At 40.6% G+C, this 16168-nt stretch overlaps 1 pseudogene; it reads left to right on the plus strand.

Moving 5' to 3' along the window:
* Positions 1 to 14254: 14254 nt before the first annotated feature.
* Positions 14255 to 14908, plus strand: LOC102858126 (annotated as a pseudogene).
* Positions 14909 to 16168: the final 1260 nt, after the last annotated feature.

Below are 16168 nucleotides of genomic sequence, written 5' to 3' on the forward strand. Positions count from 1 at the left end.
CACTATTTATCTGAGAGCAGAACAATGAATAAGGATAACAGAAGAAGAACTGATGCCTTTGAGCTGTGGTGTTGGAGAAGAGTATTGACTTGGACTGCTAAAAGAACAAAGAGATATGTCTTAGGGAAAGTGTAATCTTCTTGGAGTCAAGGATGGCAAAACTTCATCTCATATACTTTGGGCATGTTTCTAGGAGAGGCTATTCCTTGGAAAGGGACATTATGCTTGGAAAGATGGAGGGTCAGTGAAAGAGAGGAAGATCCACAATGAGATGGATTGACACAGTCACCAGAGCAATGAGCTCAATTGTATCAGAGATGATGAGGATGGCATAGGACAGGACAAGGTTCAGATCTGTTATTCACAGGGTCTCTTTGAGTGATAGACAACTTGATTGCACCTAAGAAGAGCATGATACTATATTGTGGTTCACTTGAGTTGACAGCAGGCTCATGGTATCTGCCAAGGTAGTATTGCATGCACTAACTCAAGATGATGCTCAGATGAGTTGGAATAGAGGGAGGTCCTACCCCTAACTGCATTACTGCTAACATTACAAATGGAAGAGTTGATTTCCAGTAAACTATGACTTTATAAGCAATCCCTCCCTTCCATGTGCAGGCCCCCATTCTCCTCACCATCTCTGACATGCACAACCCCATTGTTAGAGCAGTCACTCTGTCAATTCCTCTCGTTGAGTGTTTCCTCTCTTTCTCTGACCTTCCACTGTTCCTAGAATGATGGCTTTTTTTCTAAGGACTAGTTAGTTACTTATGCTGCACTGGGATGTTGTATGTCAGGAAATATGATGATGGCACAGAATAGAACATGGTTCATATCTTTTGTTCATAGGGTCTCTGTAAGTTGTACCCAACTCAATGGCACATAACAACACAACAATAAGTTCCTTGTGAAAACATGTCCAAAGCATGTAACATGAAGTTTTACTGTTCTTGCCTCTAAGGAGCATTCTGGTTGATCTTCTTCTAAGATGTATTTTGTGTTCTCTTGGCAACTCATGGAATATTCTCAATACCATGGCATAAAGGCATTGATTCTTTTTCTGTCATCCTTATTCATTGCTTGGTTTTCAAATACATAGGGAGAAGTGGAAAAGACTTGGATTAGGCACACTTTAGTCTTTAAATTGGCATCATTGCTGTTTAGTACTTTGGAGAGGTCCTTGACAGCAGATTTTCCCACTGTCACGTGTCTTTTGACTTCTTGATTGTTATTACCATATGTATTGATTGTGGATAAAAGTAAACAGAAATTATTGACAACTTCAATATTTCCTCCATCTATCTTGATGTTGCCTATTGGCCCAATGGTGAGGATTTTTGTTTTCTTGTTGCTGAGATGTAATCTATATTGAAAGCTGTAGTCTTTGATCTTGTGTAGAAAATATTTCCTCTTCACTTTTAGCGATGAGGTGTGTCATCTGTATAACACAGGTTGTTGATGTCACTTCCCTCCTCATAAAGTCCAGCTCCCCAAAATATTTGCTCAGCCCACAGATCGAAAATATATGGGTAAAGGACACAACATTGATGCAAACCTTTCCTGATCTTAAGCAACACAGTGTTCTCTTCTGTTTGGACAATAGCTTCTTGAGCTATGTATATGTTTTGCATAATTAAGCACAATGAGCACAATTAACTGTTGTGGGGTTAGCATTTTTCTCAATGTTAGCCATAATTTGTTACTATCTACACAAACACTTTGGCGTAGACAATGAAATACAAATAGCCATCTGACAATATTCTTTGCTTTCAACCAAGGTCCATCTGACATTAGCAATAATATCCCGGGTACCCTGTCTTCTGAGTCCAGTTTGAATTTGTGGTAGTTCCCTGTTGTTGTACTTTTCTAGTCATTTTTAAAATATTCTTCAGCAAGATTTGACCTGCATGTGATAACAATGATATTTTTCCACAATTATAATTATAAAGCAGTAATTATTTTAATTTGGAGTGATTTGGCTGCATTCAATGGCTATCTTTATTCATTGATTCAGTATTTATAGAACACCAATTGTTTTCTAGATATTTCTCTAGGGCTTGAAAGTAAAAAGGATATCAAATTCATAGATCAAGCTTGCAGTTGGTGAGGCATACATGTAAACCAAAAAAATAACCATTTTTAAAGCTAACATTTATTGATTAGTGGTTGCATACCAGATATTGTTCAAGAGTTTTCCTTTTGTTTTGTTTTATGAATTCACTGAATTGTCAGAATAAACCCAACCAACCAGTTGTTATTGAGCCAAGTGAACTCAACACATTCTGTTTGGGTCAGAGGAGATCCCTATGCCGTAAGGTTTCCAAGGACTGATTTTACAGAAATAAATCACCAGGCCTTTCTTTCAAAAAACTCCTGGGTAGACTTAACCTTTAGATAGCAGCTAAATGTGTTGATTATTTGTACCACCCAGAAACTCCAAACAATGCTATGAAGAGACTTCAAAACAAAACACAAAAACTCCAAAACCCAACAAAAAGTGAAACTTAAGCAGGGAGGAATAAAGTAGCTTGCATTAGTATAATACAATCAGTAACAGTAGAATCTTTATTATGAATCCAGGGATCATGGTGAGCTTCCACCAAACTGCGACACATGGTAAGATATATCCTCAGTTCCTGTTTCTGAGAGCAGAGAGATGATTAGATTTAGTGCTCAGGTGTATCTCTGCCAACCCAAAGGCATAAGGTATGAATCCACAAACTGCTTCTTAGAAGAAAGATGAGCCATCTCCTCCCATGTAATCCAGTGTCTCTGTAAACCCATGAGAGGCTCAACTATGAGTCGGATCTGACTTGAGGGTTAATAATAATAATTACTTAATTGCCTAAACTGTCTGCAAATATTTTCAGAGAGAAAGCAACTTGGATTGGAGGACAATCCAAGAGCATGAACTTCATGCAGGACAAACTTTGCCCATGTAGATATAAGTGAGCACACAGCATTTTGTTTAGAAAGCATAGCCTGAGCCTCACATGGAGACCAGAGAAAGCAAAGCTGAGAAAGATCAGTATATGGAGAAGCAGCTTCTACTTAACAATTCTAACTGGCTGGAAGGCATCACATTTCCTTCAGCCTCACAACTGTTTTTTTTTTCTATAATTATATTTTATTAATTTTCATAAACATTTACAGAGATTTTGGGCTTCCACTCATTCATTGTTGCACTATTCTCTCTACCCTCCTCCCAGTTTGTTCTTGTCCAAATGCACAGTGCTTGTCAAAGCCAGTTCTGATTAATCTCCTTTGTCAGTGTATCCTTTGCCATTCCCTATCACTCCTCCCTGAGAGAGACTTCACCCTGAGTCATAAGGAAAAGGGGATGGCGTATTCGCTTAGCTACTTCCTGCTGAAAAGGGACGCTGTGGGTTTCAGGGTGAAGATCTTCTCTCACTACTCTAAAGGGCCCCTTTGGCAGTAGGAAACACATAGACTATTATGGAGATTGATTTTGGAATTCAGATGCACTCTTATTGATTGTGCTTGGCTGTACATGTACATATCCTTCAAGATGTATCATGGGGGTGTTGCAACCTAGAAGACACAAATTTGACTAACAAGTTATAAGTACATGAGTCCAAAAATTATGGAAAAGTAAAAGAAAAGATTCTTTCATTGTTTTACAAACCCTCCCCCAGGTCCCCTCCACCATGCAGCCCTCGCTCTAGTCTCCTGTGATGACAGAAATACCCAGTTACATCTCTCTTTTAAACGGTTCTCTCCCTCCTCTGCTTCAGTGCAGTATACATTATTGAACCCATCTTACTCAGTGTCTCCCTAACCCCAAGGACAGTCCCATTCTACAACAGTGGCATCATGTAATATTTGTCCTCTTGTGACTGGGATATTTCACTCAGCATAATGTTCTCCAGAGTCAACCATTTTGAATAATATTGCATGAGTTCCTTGTTTTTTAATGCAGCATAGTATTCCATTGTGCGAATATACCACAGCTTCTCTAGCCATTCGTTTGTTGATGGGCACTTAGGTTGTTTCCAACTCCTTGCTATTGTGAACAAAGCTGCAATAAACATGGGTGTGCATATATCTGCTTGGATGTCAGCTATGGTCTCTTCAGGGTATATTCCCAGTAGTGGAATTGCTGGGTCAAATGGTATCTCTATTTGCAACTTTTTGAGAAAGCGCCATACTGCTTTCCACAGGGGTTGCACCATTTTACACTCCCACCAACAGTGAATCAGGGTTCCAGTTTCTCCACAACCTCGCCAGCATTTGTTGCTTGCTGTTCTGTTAAATTTTGCTATTTTGACTGGGGTGAAATGATATCTCAAAGTACACAATCTGGAAAGCGAGAGAAAGAAGAAAGTAAAAAGCAAAACAAATGAAAACCCATAAAAGACACACTTGGTAGAAAATAACGAATGTTGGTGAAAATGTGGAGAAAATGGAACTCTTATTTGATAATGATTGGAAAGTTAAGCAGTGAAATCTCTGCAGAAAATAGCTTGGCAATTCCACTAAAAAGTTAAATATGTAATTATCATATGACTCAGCAATTCTATTCCTAGGGACAGAACTAAAATATTGGAATCAAACCAAACAACCAAACCAAACTCACTCCATCAAGCAGAGTTGTATCTGGCTTATTGCAATTCTCCACGGGGTTTCAGAAATTGTAAGTCTTTATAGGAAGAGACTGCTCAGCTTTCTCCCATTGAACCAGCTAGTGTATTCAAACTACTAACCTTTAGGTTAGCAACACAACATGTAGGTAATCTACTATGTTACTAGAGAGTCTAAATACTTGAAAACAGGGACTTAAAAAGATACATGTACATCAATGTGCATTGCAGAATTAGTCACAATAGCCAATGAAACAACCTCAGTATTCAAATGGATAATCAAAAGGGATACAACAGCTCTAAAGAGAAAGAAAGTTCTAATACATACTATGATAGGGATAAAACTTGGAAAAAATTATACTGTGAAATAAGTCAGTCATGAAAAGAAAAAGTGTATGATCTCAATTACATGAAATACCTAGAATAGGCAAATAAACAAAATTTATTGCTATAGAGGAAGGAAGAAAGGGCAAATCATTGCTTAATGGATACTTTCTGTTTGGGATGATGAAAAACTTTTGGAAATTGGTAATAAAATGACTGTAAAACATGAAGAAAGTAATGAATACTGTTGATTGCTCATATAAAAATTGTTAGAATGGAAAATTTTTCTTATATATATGTTACTAATATTGCAAATAATTTGTCAAAAGCTAAATAGCCATTCAAGTAGAATGGCTTGTCCATAATTAAAGAACTGAATATATGTGAGAAATATTTTTACTTCTGTGGAAAACTGCCCAAATGCAGCCTATCTGTTATGGTCAGATGGGTCTTCATCAAGGTTGGGTCTCAGCCAACCATTTAGGTACAGTAGAATGCAAATTTATCTGTGACTGAGAAAAACAAAATAAATAAAATAACCAAACCCATTAGAAGGTACTTACAAGAGATCGAATAATTAAGGACAGTGCTGAGTTGACTAAAAAATAGAGAAAATCATCCTCAATTAGTTCCTACTTAAATGGAGACTGGCTAGATAATTTAGCTCATTTTTGAGGGGACTTCATTTATTTGTTCCTTTAACAAACCGTTTAAAAGTCTACTGAGCACTTGCCCTGATCTAGGTTCCATTCCAGGCCCTGGGCACACGAGGGTGAGCGAAGTACATCATAGCCTGGCCTCACCGGGTTTCTCTATAGTGTGGGGTGGGGTGGGATGGGGGACAGGGACCTTTCCTGGTGGAGGTAGAGGAGGCAGAGCTTAAAAAGCACGTGTTTGGTTAGACCTCCTCAGGACACCCACTAGTAAATGTGCTGGATTCCATACACAATCTTTAAGCACACATCTCTCAGGGAGGCAGGTCCCTGGGGTTATTGAGTGAGAGAATATTTGTGTGAGAGCCTTTCATGTGCATTGAACACTTGTGCATGTGTGTGTATGGTGGTAGCCTGATATTAAGAAGCTTCATATTCACTCTCTATCCTTCCATCAAAGAGTCCTGCTGGTGCACTAATCATTAAGCACTTGGCTACAAACGGAAAAGCTGGTGGTTCAAACCTACTCAGCAGTGGCTCTTTGGGAGAAAGATCTAGTTGTCTAATGCTTGACTGCAAAGATTACAGATCTCCCCAAAGGAAGACCTCATAGGGAAATTATACTCTGCATAGGAAGTCACTTTTAGCCAGAATCAATGAGACAGCCCCCAACAACAGCTCCTCTTTCAGTGGCACTCCAGAATCTAAACTACAGAGAAGGTGGCTCACAAGATCCAGTTGTTTTCCTCCAAACAGTGCTGGAGTCTCAGGCGGTCAAGTGTCTGTGAGTGAGGTCCTCAATGGATTGATGTAACAGCAGCAACAAAAGATCCAAACAAAGGTTGACCAGGAGGATGGCAAAGCATTCATGCTGTTGAACATAAAGTCACCATAACTCAGAGCCAACTCCATGGCAACTAAGAACAAATTCTAAATGTTGCACTCACTAAAAGATGGACACATGAGTTAGGCAGATGGAGAACAAAATATTCAGCTGGTTTCTAAAAGTCTGCTTTGGAGATCACAAAATACTTAGATGCGTGATCACGACTAGGAGTCCTGATATTTTCCTTCACAGCCTCAGGCTGTAAACCCTTTCCCCAACAAAAGCAGGCCCTGCAGTTAACACATGGAACAGGTAACCAAGAATGCATGTGACCTGAGGATAATCCACTTTTAAATAGAGATGGAGCCAGAGAAAATGGAAACATAAATGTCAAGTTTCTTCTCCCATTTTGAAGGAACTCTGCTGGAGTAGTAGGAGTAGGATAAGTGTTGGTCTGCTGACTGAAAAGCTGGTAGTTCAAACCTACTAGCTGCCCCATGGCGAAGATTTACTGCCTCAGAAACTCGGTGAGAGGGTGCCATGATTCAGAACTACAGTAGGTCTGACGATGGGTACTGGTTTTCTTTCATTCTTAGTTTCTGGCACTCAAGATTGCATATGTAAGTGAAACTTGAGAAAAATGTGTTTCATTAAATAGAGAAAAAATTGTTCTCATTGGAGAAATTGCCCAAAAAGAAACACTCCAAGGTTAGAGGTCCAACTCCACGGATGGAATCATGGTTCCTTCCACATTTTTTTCCCTCTTCTTTTTCATCTTTGTTCATTTGTGTTTTCATCTTCATAGCCACAGGACGGTTGTTCTACCTCTCATTATCATATCTATGTTCCAGGAAGGAAAATGGGAGAAACAAACAAAGTATATGTCAGTTAATCTGCCTTTTGGCTGACTTTACCAGATACTTCATGCACTGACTACTCCTCAGTGGGCAGATCTTAATCAAATGACCACACATTCTCTGATTGCAAGGAGTCAAAGACAAGAATATTTCTGGACATACTGGATAAAAGCAGGATGCTCCTAGTGAGGAGAGGGAGGAGAACGTCCATTGTAGAGGCCACTAACCACACCCTCAGGCTTGGGAGAGACTTGGAGGAAAGGTCGGACCACTACACCTGTGTTCTCTCTCTGGAGAGGACGTGATGCCTTCAAATGCTGGAAAACTGATGAAGGTGGCATAGACTTCCTATCTACAAACTGTCCTGAAGATATTTGGAAATATTGCATCTCTCTGGAGCCTTGTCACCTTGTGCTCCATTTATACTGCCTACAAATCCATACACTTCTCCATGCCCTTAAAACAAACAAATCCATTGGAATAGAGTCAATTCCAGTTTATGGCAAGACTGTGCCTTCTAGAGAAGCTTTGTGGGATTTTCACAGCTTAAGTGTTAACAAAGAGTGATCTATAGGTGGCAACAAGTTATTAATTTATGAAAGGAGACTATTTTGTCCAGTGGATTTTGGTAGTTAGTACATTAAGATAGTAAGTCTCTGAAGTACCTAATTTGTTGCAGTTATTACTTTGCACTTATTCTGATTAAGATTCACTTCTGGACTTATTCACAGTGGTGAATAAATTTGACAAAGATGCTACCAGTAAGAGTCATAGCAAATAATGTTGCCCTTGTGTAAGCCACCTCGAATTTCGAGATTGTCACATAAATACACTGAATGATTTGAACACTAACGAACAAAGACCAGATGAATTGTGGTATAATATCAAGGACATCATACAGGAAGAAAGCACAAGGTCGTTAAAAAGTCAGGAATGAAAGAAGGAACCAAAATGGATGTCAGAAGTGATTCTGCAATTGCTCTAAAATATAGAGAAGCTAAAGCAAAATGAAGAATCGATGAGAAAAGAAAACATAACAGAATAATATAAAAAGCCACTTGAAAAGACAAAGCAAAATATTATAATGAAATTTGCAAAGAAATGAAGTTAGAAAACCAAAAAGGAAGAATATTCTCAGAATTACTCCAACTGAAGAAAAAAAAAATTACAGTTCCAGTTACCAACACTGAAAAGTTCTATGGGAAAAATATTGAATGTTACAGGAAGAAACATTAAAACAAAATGTATAAAATACAGTCACTGTACCAGAAAGAATTGGTTGGCACTAAACCATTCAGGAAGTAGCATAGGATCAAGAAACAATGGTAATGAAGAAAGAAGTTCAAGCTGCACGGAAGTTTTTGGTGAAAGTCTAGGTTCCAGGAATTGTTGGAATACAAAGTGACCTGTTTCAACAAACTGATGCTCCTCTGGACATGCTCACTCAACTATGCCAAGAAATTTAGAAGAGAGCTACCTGGCCAACAGACTGAAAAAGACGTATATTTATACCCACTCCAAAAGAAGGCAAGCCAACAAAATACTCTCTGATGCATAGCAAGTGATTGCAAAGATCATGGCCTGTATCAGGTGCACCTTAGTTTCTAGACTGACATCATTGCTCTTCAATACTTTGAGAGGTCTCTGACAGCAGACTTTCCCAACACAATACATCTTTCAATTTCCTGGCTTCTGGTGCCAAAAGTGTTGATTGTGGAGCCAAGCAAACTAAAGCTGTTTACAATCTCAATCTCTTCACCATCCATTGCGATGGTGCCAATCGGTCTGGTGGTGAGAATCTTTGTTTCTTGATATTGAACTTCAATCCATATTGAAGGCTGTAGTCCTTGACCTTTTGCAGCAAGTGCTTCAGAACCTCCTCAGTTTCAGCAAGCAGTGCTGTGTCATTTGCATAATGCAGATTGTTGATAAGTCTACATCAAATCCTGATGCCACATTTCTCTTCATAGATCCCAGCCTTTCAGATAATCTGTCTGCATACAGACTGAAAAAGGTATGGAGCTAAGACACATCCATGGCATATACCCTTCCCAATTTTTTTAGTTTATTTTATTTTTTTTACCCTTCCCAATTTTGAACCATGCGTTTCCTTGCTCTTTTCTGAAGACTGCCTCCTGGTCCAAGTATAGGTTTCATATTAGCACGATCAAGTGTTCTGGGTTTCCCATTTTTCTCAGAGTTAGCCAGTTTGTTGTGTTCCACACAGTCAAATGTCTTTGCATAGTCAGTGAAACACAGGCAGACGTTCCTCTGGTATGACTAGGAATGATAGAAAAAGAATTGATGTGTTTGAGCTTTGGTGTTGGAGAAGAGTATTGAATATATTATGGACTGCTACAGAAAGCAGGTTTTTCCAGGAGCGGTTTAAACCAGGCTGCTCCTTGGAGGCAAGGATTGTGAAGCTTCATTGGACATACTTTGGACATATTGCAGAGGGACTAATCTCTGGAGAAGGATGTTATGCTTGGGAGGATGGAGGAACAGTGCAGGAGAGGAAGACCCTCGATGAGATGTGTTGATTTAGTGACTGGGGTAATAGGGGTAGGTGTGTCAGAGACAATAAAATTGGCACAAGATAGAGCAGGGTTTAGGGCTGTTGTACATAGGATCACTATGAGTCACAGGTGACTTGAAGGCACATAAAAACAACAACAAAATACCTAAAATACAAAACAATATAACTATTATTGCACACAGAGAATTATTCAGAAATGTTTGGAGCAGTATAGTAACAGGGAACTTTCAGAAATTAAAGCAGGATTCAGAGGGGGCCAAGGAGGGATATTATTGCTGATATCAGATGGATCTTGGCTGAAAACAGAGAATATCAGAAATATGTTTCATTGTGTTTCATAGACTGTGCAAAAGCATTGAACTGTGTGGATCATAATAAATCAGAGATAACATTGAGAAGGATGGGAATTCTGGAACATTTAATTGTGCTCATGGGGAACCTGGACGTGGATCAAGAAACAGTAATTCAAATAGAAAAAGAGAATACTACATTGTTTAACATGAGGAAAGGTGTCGGGGTTGTATTCTTTCATCGTACATACTGGCTCTTCAACAGAGGGAGCTCTGGTAGTTTAGTGGTAAGGAGCTGTACTGCCAACCCAAAGGCAGAGTATTCAAATCTACCAGCTGCTCCATAGGACAAAGAAAGATAATCTCCTTCTATATAATTTACACCCTTGAAAACTCACTGGAAGGTCAGCTCTGAGTCTGTTCCCACTTGATGGCATATAACAACAACATTAAATCTGTATGCTGAACAAACAATTTAAAAAAACTGGACCCCATATAAAGAAAGTGACATCTGGATTAGAGGAAGATTTATTATCAACTATTATTTATGCAGATGATATGACTTCTCCAAAGACTGGCCCCTCCTGGCCACATGCCCAAAGTTTCTGAAATGGAGTTTCAAAATCCTTGCCTCCAAGAAGTAGCTTGGTTTCACCTTCTCTAGGATGAACCTGTTTGTTCTCCTAAGAGTCCATGGTTTATTCAGTACTCTTCTCTAGAGGCATCAATTCTTCTTCTGTCATCTTTGGTCATTGCCCAACTCTCTTATGCCTAGCAAGTAATTGCAAAGACCATGTAGGGCAGTTCTACTGTTACATGGGGCCACTGTGAATTGGAATGTACTCAAAGGCATCTATAAACAACAATGTTGACTAGAGAAGCAGATGGAATTGATGACTTGTGGATAGTGCATTGGCAACAGGAGGACAGATGGGGGAAATGAAAGAAAAACCTTTAACACTTCCTGTCATAAATGGTTTTCTTACTCAATCAGATTCACTTCATGACCTTCCTGTGTTAACTATAAAACTATCTACATGGCACTCTCTGAACAAGAGCAAAGTGTGACTGAAAGCAGACAGCTTCCTGATTTCCATCACCCCAGCTAAGAGAGCTTGTGGGCTCCAGCATGGGTGATACCTTATCCTCTGAGTTCTGGGTAATTTGTAAGGGAGGCATCACTTGACTTTCAGCCTGGTTGGGATGTGTCACAGGAAGACTTCAAACTGAGGGGGGAAAGACCCAAAACAAACCAAAACCAAAACCCCACCCAAGATTTGGAAGAAACAACATCCTGAGATTGAGCCACTTTTCCAGGAACAGTGCTACGGGAGCTGGAAAAGTAGAGCTGTAACACATTAGTCGGACAAAATCTTATGGTTTTCTCAGAACTTGGGCACTGATAAGAACACACTATGCTGATAGCCGATTGGTTTGATTGAGCTAGATGTTTCTGAGACTGTCATGGATCAAGCAGGTGTGAACCAATCAGGTACACTGGAGCCCTGATAAGTGTATTTTAAGTCTTATTTTTAGTCCCCTGGACCCCAGTCGAGATTATAATAAATACCAAGTGGCAGAAAAAAGTACTAAGTATACTACTTTATCTAGAACTCTTGTGAAAATGAAGTGTCTGGAGTCTTGGCTACAGTGTGGCTTACTCAGTAAGGAAGATAAATTTATTTTACTTGTTTACTAATCTGGGAAAGCCCAGTCCGGAGCGGAAAGCCAGCCCAAGGAAACCCATGATTACCTTGCATGTAGAACTCTGTCCCTGTCAGAGAGTGCAAATTTAAAGGATTTGAATCTTCAGAAGGACACTGTGGAGTTAGTAGAGATAGAGATGCTACCCACACTCAGAAGCAGAATCTTGAATGTGTTTGTCTTTTATTATATGTGAGATCGGTCACTATAGATTGGTAAATAAGCACAAGTAAACCCATGCTTATCCTGATTACTGGGTAACCCAGAACCACTTGCCTGCTCTCAGAAGTGCCTCGACACCTCATGGCCAGCAAGGCCCAATGTTTAATGGCATCCATACACCTCCCTCCTCCTCCAAGTCCCATGTCCCTTCCTGGTCTTGCTTTACAGGACATTTATCAGGTTCTCCTTAACAATAATCATCTTGAGCTGGACAAAGTTGGGAATTAGAGAAAGTTAATAACAGTATGTAATATTACCATCATTAATAACATTATATGAAGCACCAACTACTTACCAACATTATAATAAATGATTTATACACGGGAGGTTTTTTTTTATTCCACACAACAACCCTATGAGATATGTATTAGCATTATCCTCATTTTATAGATCCACACAGTCAAACACCTTTGCATAGTCAATAAACATAAACAACCATATAGCGACCCTATGCACAATAGCTTTTAACCCTGTCCTGTCCTGAACCACTCTCACTGTCTCTGACACACCTTCCTTCCCCTCTTAACCCAGTCACTGTGTCTATCTGGCCCACTACAGGGTACCTACCAGCAATTACTTGTTTTCTTTCCCTACCTGCTAGGTTCAACTGCTTCGTAGTTCAAACAGTTCTAAGTCATTAATTTTAAGGCTAGAAAGACCTAACCGCATATAGAGTAGATTCTGGCCTTCACAGAACTATAAGGGGTATGCTTGTTTGAAGCACTTCGACTTTGAGCAACTTTCTTTACTCTTTGCGTCAGGCACAGTGATCTTCTCTCCTTCCCAATGTCAAAGTAAAGCAGGTGGGGTGAGAAGTCCATGCTCTGTAGAATTACATCAAGATAACACATACTATTAACATTTAGACACATTCTAGGCACTTTCATTTACTTAATCCTCTCAGTGAGAGAGATGGAATCTTGTACATTCTTATAAAAGCTGGAGCAGAGCCTTAGAGAAAGTAACTAGCTTGTTCAAGGTGAATGGCAAGTCCAGGATTGGGTCTCTTTCATGATCCCATTCTGTAGAATCTATGGTCATAAGGTCATGGATGTCCATGCAAAAGAAATATTTATTTACAGAAAATTTCCCATGGCTGCTGAGAGTCTCTGAAGATGATTTAATTTTGTTTATTAACATAGACATTTGTGTTCAGTGCAATGCTCCCAAGTGGTAGAATAGTGAGGCACCTTAGAAAAACCTTACCACTCCTTCCCCCTGACTCACTCCCATGTAAAACGACCTTCATTGCCAGAGTAGGTTTTATGAAGTGTTACTATCAAGAGCCATAGCAATGTGATAAGCTATATCTGATTGCCTCTTTTGATTTTCCTTTTTGTAACTGGCAAGTGTGCGTGTACCTCTTACATGTGAGGAGAAATGTCAGAAAACTATGAGGGAAGCAGTCCAAATTCTATACTTTACCTGATGGTGTAAATGAATTTCTTTTCTGTGCTTCTCTCCATCAAATAGCAAAAGAGAGAGGTAACAAAAGGAAAAATGTTTACACAAACCTCATCAAATAAAGATTCTGAGCATCTTCCTCCTTCTTCCCAACTGTGTTCAATGCTGTTGATAAGCAAGCCAGAGCTCAGCTTCCTCCATAACCCCACCCATAGTTTGGGTTTTAATTCCTTTTCCTCTCTTTCAAGATACTTGAGGAGATTTCTTCTGTAAGATTTCAGTTCTTAGGTACAAACTCAGCTGCTCTTGGAACCTACAGATCCTTGTCAATGTGGTTAAATATTGCTGAGCCAACTACAACTCATAGTAATTCCATGAACAATAGATCTAAACCTTGCCCGACCCTATGTTGTCCTTATCATTTTTGTGATGCTCAAATCAGTTGTTGCAATTACTGAGTTAATCGATCTCATTGAGAATCTATCTCTTTTTCATTGACCTCTGCTTTTCCAAGTGTGATGCCTTTTCCTAAGGACTGGTGCCTCTTGAGAGCATGCCCAAAGTACATGAGCTGAAACATCTAAGGAATGCACCTGAGGCATTTGCTGCAGAAGGTCAAGAACTGCAGCCTTAGGGGAGCTCTGGTGTCCTAGTGGCAAGGAGCTGCAACTACAATCCCAGAGGCGAACGGTTCAAATCCACCAGATGCTCTGCCGGGGAAGAAGGGTCAATCTCCTCCTGTACCAGTCAGATCTGATTTGACGGTACACGCACACAAAAATAATAAAACAACAACAAAAAAAATTAAGGTTCGCCGCCTCTCCCTCCGGCCCGATGAGCTGCAGCGGCTCCGGCGCGGATCCCGAGGTGGCGCCGGCCAACGCCGCCTCGGCCCCGGTGCCTGCGCCGCCGGTATCGGCCCCCGCCGCACTGCCTGTCAGCACGGCTGCCGAGAACAAGGCCAGCCCCGCGGGGACCGCAGGGGGGCCCGGAGCTGGAGCTGTGTCTGGAGGCACGGGCCCCGTAGCGGCGCGGGCAGGGGAGCCGGCCCAAGGGCGAGGGGAGGTTCCCGTGTCAGCAGGCGGCGCGGCGCCCCCCGAAGGTGCCATGTCTAACGGGGTTTATGTACTGCCGAGCGCAGCCAACGGGGACGTGAAGCCGGTGGTGTCCAGCACGCCGCTCGTGGACTTCCTGATGCAGCTGGAAGATTACACACCCACGATCCCAGATGCAGTGACTGGTTACTACCTAAACCATGCTGACTTTGAGGCCTCGGATCCACGCATAATTCGGCTCATCTCCCTAGCTGCTCAGAAATTCATCTCAGATATTGCCAACGATGCCCTACAGCACTGCAAAATGAAGGGTACAGCCTCTGGCAGCTCCAGAAGCAAGAGCAAGGACCGCAAGTACACTCTAACCATGGAGGATTTGACTCCTCTCAGCGAGTATGGCATCAATGTCAAGAAGCCGCATTATTTCACCTGAGCCACATTATTTCACCTGAGCCACCCAACTTAAATGTATTTGTCCCCATGCAGCCTGTTTTCATAATAAACTTTATTGTGACAAAAAAAATTAAAAAAAAAAAGAACTGCAGCCTTCAATATGAATTGAAACTTAACATCAAGAAAACAGATTCTCACCACTGGGCCAATTGGCAGCATCATGGTAGATGGTGAAGATACATTGTTTACACTTCAGCTTGCTTGGTTCCACAATCAACACTCTTGGTACCAGCAGCCAGGAAATTAAAGGATTAATTGCATTGGAAAATCTGCTGTCAGGGACCTCTCCAGAGTACTGAAGAGCAAAGATGTCAGTCTGGAGACTAAGGTGCACCTGATCTGGGCCATGGTCTTTGCAATTATTTGCTATGCATCAGAAAGCTGGACAATGACTAGGTATAACAGAAGGAGAACTGATGCCTTTGAGCTGTGGTACTGGAGAAGAGTATTGAATATACCATGGACTGCTAAGAAAACAAATAGGTTAGTCCTAGAGAGGGTGAAACCAGGCTGCTCCTTGGATATAAGGACTCTGAAGCTTTGTCTGACATATTTTGGGCATGTTGCAAGAAGAGACCAGTCCTTGGAGAGGGACATTATGCTTGGGAAGGTGGAGGGACAGCACAAGAAGGGAAGATCCTCAATGAGATGGATTGACTCAGTGACTGGGCTGATGGGAATAAGTGTAAGTTTGGCTCAGGATAGAGCCGGGTTCAGAATGGTTGTACACAGGTTCGCTCTGAGTCACAAATGATTTGATGATATATAACAACAATGATGATAACAATTATTCACTGTATACGGCTAGTAACATAGGGCAAGTTTCTGGTCTATTGCTCATTTGGTCTCTGTGAGTTGCAAGCTACTGAAAACACCTAAAAACAATTTGACTAGTGTTCTTCCTTCCCATATTTATTAAATTCTATCAGCTTAACTTTCCTACTCTTAATATCTGCCCACTGCTTCTCTCACCATGTGCACATCACACTCCTATGAGGCAGTGGTCTGAGGGAACTCTTTGAGTCACATCTTTTCATTCTTTCATTGATCGTATTGTTGTTATTAAGCTTATTCCAGGTGTGCTTGTTTCTATTACTGAAACTGAGGATCTAAAATTAGTAAGAGAAAATGATCACTTCTTGGACGCTTCCAATCTGGCAGAAGACAGAGAGAGAGAGAGAGAGAGAGAGAGAGAGAGAGAGAATTATATATACAATATGCATTAATAAAGTTATAGAAA

The sequence above is a fragment of the Elephantulus edwardii genome, unplaced genomic scaffold (assembly GCF_000299155.1).
Source record: "Elephantulus edwardii isolate Elephantulus edwardi_28Jun2011 unplaced genomic scaffold, EleEdw1.0 scaffold00155, whole genome shotgun sequence".
NCBI lineage: Eukaryota > Metazoa > Chordata > Mammalia > Macroscelidea > Macroscelididae > Elephantulus > Elephantulus edwardii.